The sequence below is a fragment of the Epinephelus moara genome, chromosome 9 (assembly GCF_006386435.1).
Source record: "Epinephelus moara isolate mb chromosome 9, YSFRI_EMoa_1.0, whole genome shotgun sequence".
Taxonomy (NCBI): domain Eukaryota; kingdom Metazoa; phylum Chordata; class Actinopteri; order Perciformes; family Serranidae; genus Epinephelus; species Epinephelus moara.
The window spans coordinates 6,590,096-6,598,352 of NC_065514.1; the positions used below are offsets into that span (position 1 = coordinate 6,590,096).

General features: G+C 42.0%; 2 long non-coding RNA genes across 2 annotated transcripts in view; one reads left to right on the top strand and one right to left on the bottom strand.

Annotated features, from left to right (window-relative positions):
- LOC126395214 (uncharacterized) overlaps positions 1 to 8,257 on the bottom strand; it is a 903,426-nt gene that overhangs the window by 207,717 nt on the left and 687,452 nt on the right. The gene's annotated exons all lie outside the window — the stretch shown is intronic.
- On the top strand, positions 5,399 to 5,990 carry LOC126395215 (uncharacterized). Its single transcript, XR_007570421.1, has 3 exons — positions 5,399 to 5,456; positions 5,528 to 5,593; positions 5,718 to 5,990. It is a non-coding gene; the product is annotated as an uncharacterized LOC126395215 (long non-coding RNA).

Below are 8,257 nucleotides of genomic sequence, written 5' to 3' on the forward strand. Positions count from 1 at the left end.
TTTCAGAGAAAGATTTAACAAGCTGATGAGAAGGCACAGACACGACCTGACCTCGGTATTACAATCCATCAGAAATAGATTAGCACGGTGCGTGTGTGTGTGTGTGTGTGCGTGTGTGTATCTGTTAAAGGATGCAGACCTAAAGAGGAGCAGTTGTAACCTGCTGAAAGTCGGCTCAAAACAAAGAGACCCATACCTGTCTACTTTTGTACTTGTACTTTTGTCTTCCCGCGTGTGTCTGGTTTCATTGATATACAACCATATGGAGGTGTGTTAGGTTTGGTAAAATGTCATGGAAAGCTTAATTAAAATTCTAGGCTACACCATCTATTTTTTGTAATGTTAAATCTTTCCCATATGCTTTTTAAAGGGTTATTACATCCTTACTAACTTAAACCTGCTCGGTCGAAAGGTAGCAAAGCACATTTCAATCAGCTGAAAGTCTGGGTGGTTTTTGCGGCTGTTTGCCTGCGTGGAAAATGTCACCTCTTACCTCACTGTACACTGTACTTTAATATTACCTTAAGCAGTTCAGACCAATGATTAGCGACAAGACAAAACCGTTTCAGAACGTTGCATTGATAATTTGCTGTTGTGTGAACTGACCGTCTGAGCTCGTCTCAAGCCGGCCGATGGTGTCACCTGCAACTCAGCTGGTAAAATCACCGGCTGGTTTTAGAACGTAAAGCATGTCACCTGTTTCAACAGCCAGTCGGCTTGTAGTGAAGTCCGCTGGTCTAGTCAAAATGACCGCAGATGGCGTGTTGGCTTGCTGCAGCCCTCCGTTTCCTTCCTCACAGTGTGCCTGGGTTGGAGGGTGGGTCGCTGCTGCTGCTCGCTGTATGTGCTTACGCCCCCTCACACTCATACATTCTAACTGACTAATTAATTAGTGCCAGTTATTTATATTACTGTGACATATTTGTTATGAATACAGGCAATCTGATGCTCGTTTAGTTTGTTTTTCGCTGTTTCATCACTACTACAAATGCAGCTGTAGCCAGTATCTCACTATCACTATCCTCATTAATATTTAAGGGGCTACAAATTATATTCAGCCACAAAATAAGCCTGAAACACTGCAGATCAGAACGGAAGTACAGAGAGTTGTTGCATAGAGATGATACACCATCTCAACTAGTTGCATTGGTGTGAACCGGCACGTTTTAGAACGTTGCAGAATAGCGCATTGCAAGTAGTTGCAAGTTTGAAATTGTTTCGTCGCGAATGTTTGGTCTGAACTGGGCTTTAGATTATAGAAAAGACAACAAAAATATATATAAAAAATTGAAAGTAGGAGACAATAAAATGGTGAGTTGACATAGCAAGAACCATTTGGAGTGGTTTCAACACTCTGTAGCTAATTATTTAAGTAATACCTCTGCTTTATTTTTCTCTATAGGAGAGGAAAAAAGCAACGCTATTGAAACTGTTTTTCTTGTTCTGGTGAAATCACTTCCGTAGTTTCATTTTATCTTCATAAAACGTGTTCCTTAAGGCAAATTGGTGTTTAATTAAGACATCTATAAAGGAACATTGAAGTGTTTACTCACTAACCCTGGAGGAAAATCACCTAGAGACTAATCCAAAGAGATCTCAAGGAATTCTATTCTATAATGAGGTGTACTGGGAATATCTATCTTCTATACTAGTAAACACTTAATGCATATGTGATGTTATGGAGCCAAGGAAATGTATTCCAAGGATTCAATTGATAACAGTCATGAGATGTAAATGAAGGTTTTTTGCTTTTGTCTTTTGGTTGGAGGATTGTTGGTTTCACAAGTGTTTGCACATTTATTCCATTGCTTCAGTTCATTTTCTGTTCTGTACATGGTTCATATGATTACATTAAATTACTCATAGATGAGACGCCCCGGGTAAGAACAGTTTGTTTTTTTGTTAATGCACTGGTCAATTTTGAGATTTTGGGCTATTTGGCTTCTGCAATGTCTTCTTTCAGACCAGTGGAAAGAAAAAGCCCAAAATACACACGTAGGTGTTTGTTTAAGTTCAGATTTCTGTTCTGGAAATGTATGCAGAAAGTGCATATTTGAGTAGTAATGCATATGCAGTGCATATTCAGGCCCTGGTCACACAGAAAGCGTTTTAGCAGCTGGAGGCAGCTTTTTGGAATTGCTTTAAATAAGAATGAAGCTTTTTGCTTATGATTTGTGATTTATGATTTGAGACGTGCCTCATGTTTCTGCTCTCGAGGCACCTGACATTTTTGCCGGAGCTATCTGAACTCCTCAAGTTGAAAAAAATTGCAACTCAGAGCGGAAAAACGTCCCATGTCATCTTTTTTTTTTCGTCATCTTTTTTCCCATTGTCCAGTCGGATGATTTGAGAGGCGGGCTATCTGTTGTAATCAACAAGTTTACAGCTGGTAAACAGTGGAGGAGAAACTGGTGGTAGCAGTTGCCGGATAGCCAGCTATACGGCCCGATGACAGACACCAGGTTGTCAAACTGCCCCGAGTCATCCTAAAATGTGCCGGAAACAGCCATCATGGAGGAGAAGCTCCTGGACCAACTGGTGGTACTCCCTATGATCCACCCTCTTTTTTAGGGTCTCATGTACCCACACAGATCTCCCTGTGCCTAGACTCACAAGTCAGTCTTTAGACGCTTTGCTTAACTAAAGACTGATGTCTTTCTCCCCGATTTTGTGTTTAGATGGGTGGATACAATTTTAGAGTTTAAAAAAACTCCCTACGTTGCAGAACCAATAGTAAATCTGCAGGGCGGTCCTTCGGTGGCTCGCTGAACTCTTGTGCTTGTAAACATAGTCTGACTAGAAACACGTGTAGCGGTACAAAATGGCTCAGCCGTGCTCGCAGAAAACGCCGTCAAAGTTAGATGTTTGTCACGTTTGCGGCGACACATTCTCGCCAACTTAAAGAAACAAACATAATCTTTTACGAGGCCATGACTCATCCGTCCGGCCGGACTATACATTGGCTTTGGAAGACATCACAGGAGGACGCGTTACACAGGGAGATGGACTACCCAAAGCGGTCTGTGGGCCAGGCCTGATACACTAAACCTTCACCGTAACCGGTAGGTAAACAAGCCAACACGTCTTTTTTGTCCTGCGTTAAAAGTTTTAAACAAAGTCGCTGTAAGTCCTTCATTTCCACTTCCATTTCCAGTTTAATCTCTCAGCATCCATTTTCAAGGTCTCTGTGTGTTTGTTTCCTTGCGGACAAGAAAAAGGGGAAAGCACATTTCCGGGAGGGCGTGTCCTTTTAAAAAATGCAAGAGGCGTTGCTTTGTTGCCGGCCGTTTTCTCCAGTGTGTTAAACACACTTTAGAAAGGAGTGTCCCCAGACTATCAGAAGGCGGAGATCTCTGATTGTCTGGTGGCGAGACTACCCTGTGCCCAACAAACTGTTTGCTGTCAGCCTCTCACCCTCAACCAGAGCTACAGCAGGTACCCTCTGCCTCAACATTTTACTAACTAGATACTAATTACTGTGAAATAAAAAAACAACAACAACCAAAAAATGTTGTTTGACTACACGGGAAGGCGAGTGTAAGGATGTGATGGGGTGGTTGCCTAGCAAAAATAAAAAGGAACAGCAAGCGTTTTTTAAATTTTTTTTAAATTTTATTTGTGGCGTTCAATTAAAAAAGAAAGGTAGTGTGGTGCCTTAAACATGAACTTTCAGAAAACATATTAGAAAACTAATATTATAACTATTTGTCTAACTGTAGGTAATCAACTGGGAAAATTTCATGATGATATTGATTAGTTAAATATTTAAATAGAGAGTCTTCTTTGTTGTCTAAAAATGTATAAAATTATACAATACATATCTTTAAAAGCCATTTTTTTCAAAATGAGATTTTTTTTCTCATACTCTGGGCCAAAAATCTCCAATTCAGCAGCTCTTACATACACTGAACTTTGTAGTTTTATTCCTAGCGATAATTTAAAGGTTTTTTACAAAGGGTTTTTATCAAATATCAGTCATAGCCTAAATCCTGTAACATTCTTTTCCTAAAACATGGTGAAAACAGATGTTTTTATGGCTGTTGACTGTATTTTCTCATTTATGGAGTGTTAAAAACAGAAATCCCATTTGTAAAAACCTTTGACTCTAATATGACAACAAAGTGAAAGTTGCTGTATCCAATGATCAGATTTTAGTTCTGTAAACATATGCAGATTAATGCATATTCAATTGGATAATGCATCATTTGCAATTTAAATGTAACATTTCTGGAAAAACTTGTAGTATAAGACTAGTTGTCTTATTTTGAGTAATCAGCTGGGGGCGTGTCATGGTGATATCTATCAGTTAAAAATGTTACCCTTTTCACCTGGTGTCTCCTCCGTGCTGTAGACTCTAATGTTGCTCAATTCAAAATGTACGAATTCTCCAAGAGTAACCCTACTCTGACATCTCCAGGGGTCCGTTTCACAAAGCAGGTTCAACAAACTCTGAGTCTAATCCTGAACTCTGAGTTGATCTACTCTGAGATAGGAAACCCTGAGTTTCCGGTTCCAGAACAGCTGATTTGAATCAGTTTAATCAACTCGGAGTAGTTTCACCTGGAGTTAAGTGCGTGCACCACAACTATAAAAAGCCAGCATCAATGGAGCCCCGATTCGACGAGTCACCATGGCAACGGGGAAGAGGAGGGCTGCGTTTTTCACCCCACTAGAATTAGAAATCTTAATGCGCTCATACTGCGAGTTTGCACACGTTTTCAAAAAGAAGTGCAACACCGCTGCAGCTGCAAAAGAGAGGGAGACGGCGTGGGAGAACATTGCTGCTCGGGTCAGTGCGTAAGTTTAAATGTAGTCCTTTGCAATCACAATAATATTACAGGGAAAAACTGCTTGAATGGTAGCCTATTAATTTATTTCATTTAGGTGCAATCCCGCGGGGGAGAAGTGCACTTGGCAGCAGCTTAGGATGAAATATAAAAACATTGTTCAAACAGGTAAGACCTCGGCATAATCTCATGGGGGTGCCTCATTTTGATCACGTTTTACATTGTAAAGTAAATATTAAGTGGCTGTGTGACTGTGCCGTTGTTTTATCCCCAACATAATGCTGTTTTCACACACATAAATGTCTTCTCATCTATATCATGTTCTGTTAAATAATTAAGCCTATTTAAACTAACACAGACTTCTACTCAGCCAACAGAAAGAAGGCAGATGCCCGTAAACGTGTGGTGGCCCAGCACCGCCACCTCTAACGGAGGCAGAGGAGCTGGCCCTAAGTCAGAATTTAGGAGGGAGCTCATCCTCTGAGCCCATCCCCCAAGACACAAGTGCCTTTATAAAATGTAATATGCCTAGGCCTATATATCTTTTTTTGAGCCTATTCATACAAATATTTATTTCCCTTTCATGTCTTTTTTTCTTTTGTCCCAACAGATTCTGATGGTGCTATCTGCCTGGCAGAGCCCCCTCACGCCACAACAGACCTTGTAACTGTAAGCAGGCAATACTCCTAAGATTTTGCCAAATGGTAGTTTAAGTATACTGAAACATATCACTCATCTAGGATGAAGAGGATGAGGAAACTGTGTCTGCTGCCTTTACAGAGGGGGATCCAGAAAGGCCTATAGAGGTAACATCTTGATGTGTTACTGACAGTTCTCTTCCCATTCACATTTCTTACCATTCTGGTGGAATACAGAGTGTGACATTTAGCCTACACTTAAGTATTAACACATTCTCATCCTTTTTAACAGAGCATGGCTGGGCAGCAGCAGGAGGGTCCCTCAACTTCCACTGCACAGATTGACACAGTGAGATAGATGTTCAGTAAACACCAGAGATTCATTCTGTGGAATTCATGTGCAACTGTATAATTTAATGTCCTCCTTATGTATTCCCAGTTACCAGTAAAAGAAGTTTACAAAATTCACCTGCTGAAAAAAATACAGAAAACCGATAATGACATGCTATACTTGGACCGCCAGATTAGGAGGGCAGATCTGGAAATTGAAATACTGGAGCACAAGTTAGAGGTGGGTGCATGGTCACAGGTGAATTATGCTAATTATGTTAACTATTGGAACGTTAACTAAACTAGCTTTTGTATTTGTAGGACATAAAGAAGACTAAATGAAATGTGTATTATGTCTTTATTTGACTGCTGTGGTGGTGATGATGATGGTGACGTAAACTCTAAAGTGATTATGGCACATGGTGTCTCTGACTGCTCTGCCGTCCTGGATAGTTGGCAGGTGGATAGGGTCATCATCAGGGTCTTCAATTTGTAGGGCAGGGTGTTGCTCTCCTCTAATAGTGGCAATATTATGAATAACAACACATGCCACAATAATATCACAGGCCTTCTCAGGGGTCACCCTGAGGTGACGTAGGCACTGGAAACGGGCTTTCAGTAGGCCTATGGTCATCTCCAACCGGGCTCTCGTCCTGCAGTGAGCCCGGTTGAAGTTCTGTTGGGGGCCTGGTTCAGGGTCAGCAGCCTAAGTTGGCATGGGTAACCCCTGTCACCCAGCAGAAGGCCATCAAACTCTCCTGTAATGTACAGTGGATACATTAGAGTGTATTAAAGGAGGAGACAAGTGAATTATATTGTGCACATCTTTAGGCTGCTTACCACGTTGCAGTCTGTTGCTCAGGTTAGACTCGCGATATATCCTCGAGTCATGAACAGGCCCAGGCCACTTGGCCTCCACATTGGAAATGATGTATGCAGCATCACATATGATCCTGACAGTGCAGAGAATGACAGATGTTAGTCGTAGTCAGTAGTCAGTCTACATGTACCTGCACATTTATGCTGTGAATGGATGATTATGTGAGGGAGCTGTGATGGGAATGTGTGTGCCATCTATGCAGCCAATCACACTGGGAAATCCTAAAAGAAATTAAAATTACTAATCTCAGTCTGAGGTTGCAGCACAATGTCATTAACAGAATATAATTTAAAATTAATTTAACAGATCTCTACATCATTCACCTGCAACCCTGTGGAACTCCTCCTTGATGGCTCTGACAGGTTTATGTCCAGGGAAAACGACAAAGATGGGTAAAAGCTGTTTCAGGGCGAGGCGCACTTTTCTGACCGCCCTGCATACAGTTGCCTTATAAGTGCTCAGCATCTCCGACATTGTACAAAAAACTTCCATTTGCAAAGAAACGCAGGGCAACACACAGTATCTGCTGGGATGTGAGAGCATGACTACGATTGGTAATGTTGCAAATGTAAGGATGGATTAGGTTGTGTATGTAGATGATGGACTGTGACGTGAAACGGTAACGCTCAAAAAGATAATTGTCTGGAAATGCTAGAACATCTATACGCGGTCTGATAACCATCCCCCGACGAATATTTAATTCTCTGCGCAGTAATGCTGCACCTTCATCCACGGGATCGTTATCAAAAGGTCATGCCATGTTAGTGAAAAAAGTCGCCACCTACTGTGCCTAATGGACTTCTAATATACTGACTCTGATTGTTTTAATGATTTTTTTAAATGACAGACGGCAGAACTAGGGTACGCCAAAACTCGCCTGCTCACTGAATGAATGAGGAAATCAAATGGAGTGTGTGGCTCTGAAAGAGGGCGGAGACAGAGAGAAACTTGAGGTTCATTGAGAAAAATCTGGTCCCGACCAGGTTAGGTTCATAGAGTCTGTTACTACGGTAACTGACCGAGAGCTTACGTTACCTCTCTCTCTGAAACAGGCTAGAGTCACCCCTCTTTCTCTGGTTTGAGTTACCTCCCTTTTTGAAACGGAAAACTCAGAGTTTCCCTCATTTCAGGGTGAACAGACTCTGAGTTTTCACTAAACCTGCTTTGTGAAACGGACCCCTGAGGGGTATTCCAGGTGGGAGGTTCAACAAACTCTGAGGGCTCTAGTTTCTCGGCGCAGTGCAGGGTGGTGCAGGGTGGCGAACCCCGCACAGAGCTAGTTTTGAGCGGCGCAGCCCGAGGCGCGCTCAATTTGGTAGTTTGGCAGACCAAGGTGCCCTGAGATGGGTGTGGCGGCGCAGCAGGGGGAGGTGTCGACAGATCCAGCTTGGCGGACAGTGCGCACACGTCACCAAAACCTCACAGGCAGGTTTCCAGAATATCAGGCACATTAACAACGCAATAAATACCCACAAAAAACACTATTCAATGCAACTATCTGCAATCAGCACATAAATGTATCTCTATATCGACTGTCCCGTCACATCTGATGTCAGATCAAAGGGGATTGGCACCGTTTGGCACGTTTGGCACGCGTAATGGAAACCCAACCTGATTTGATT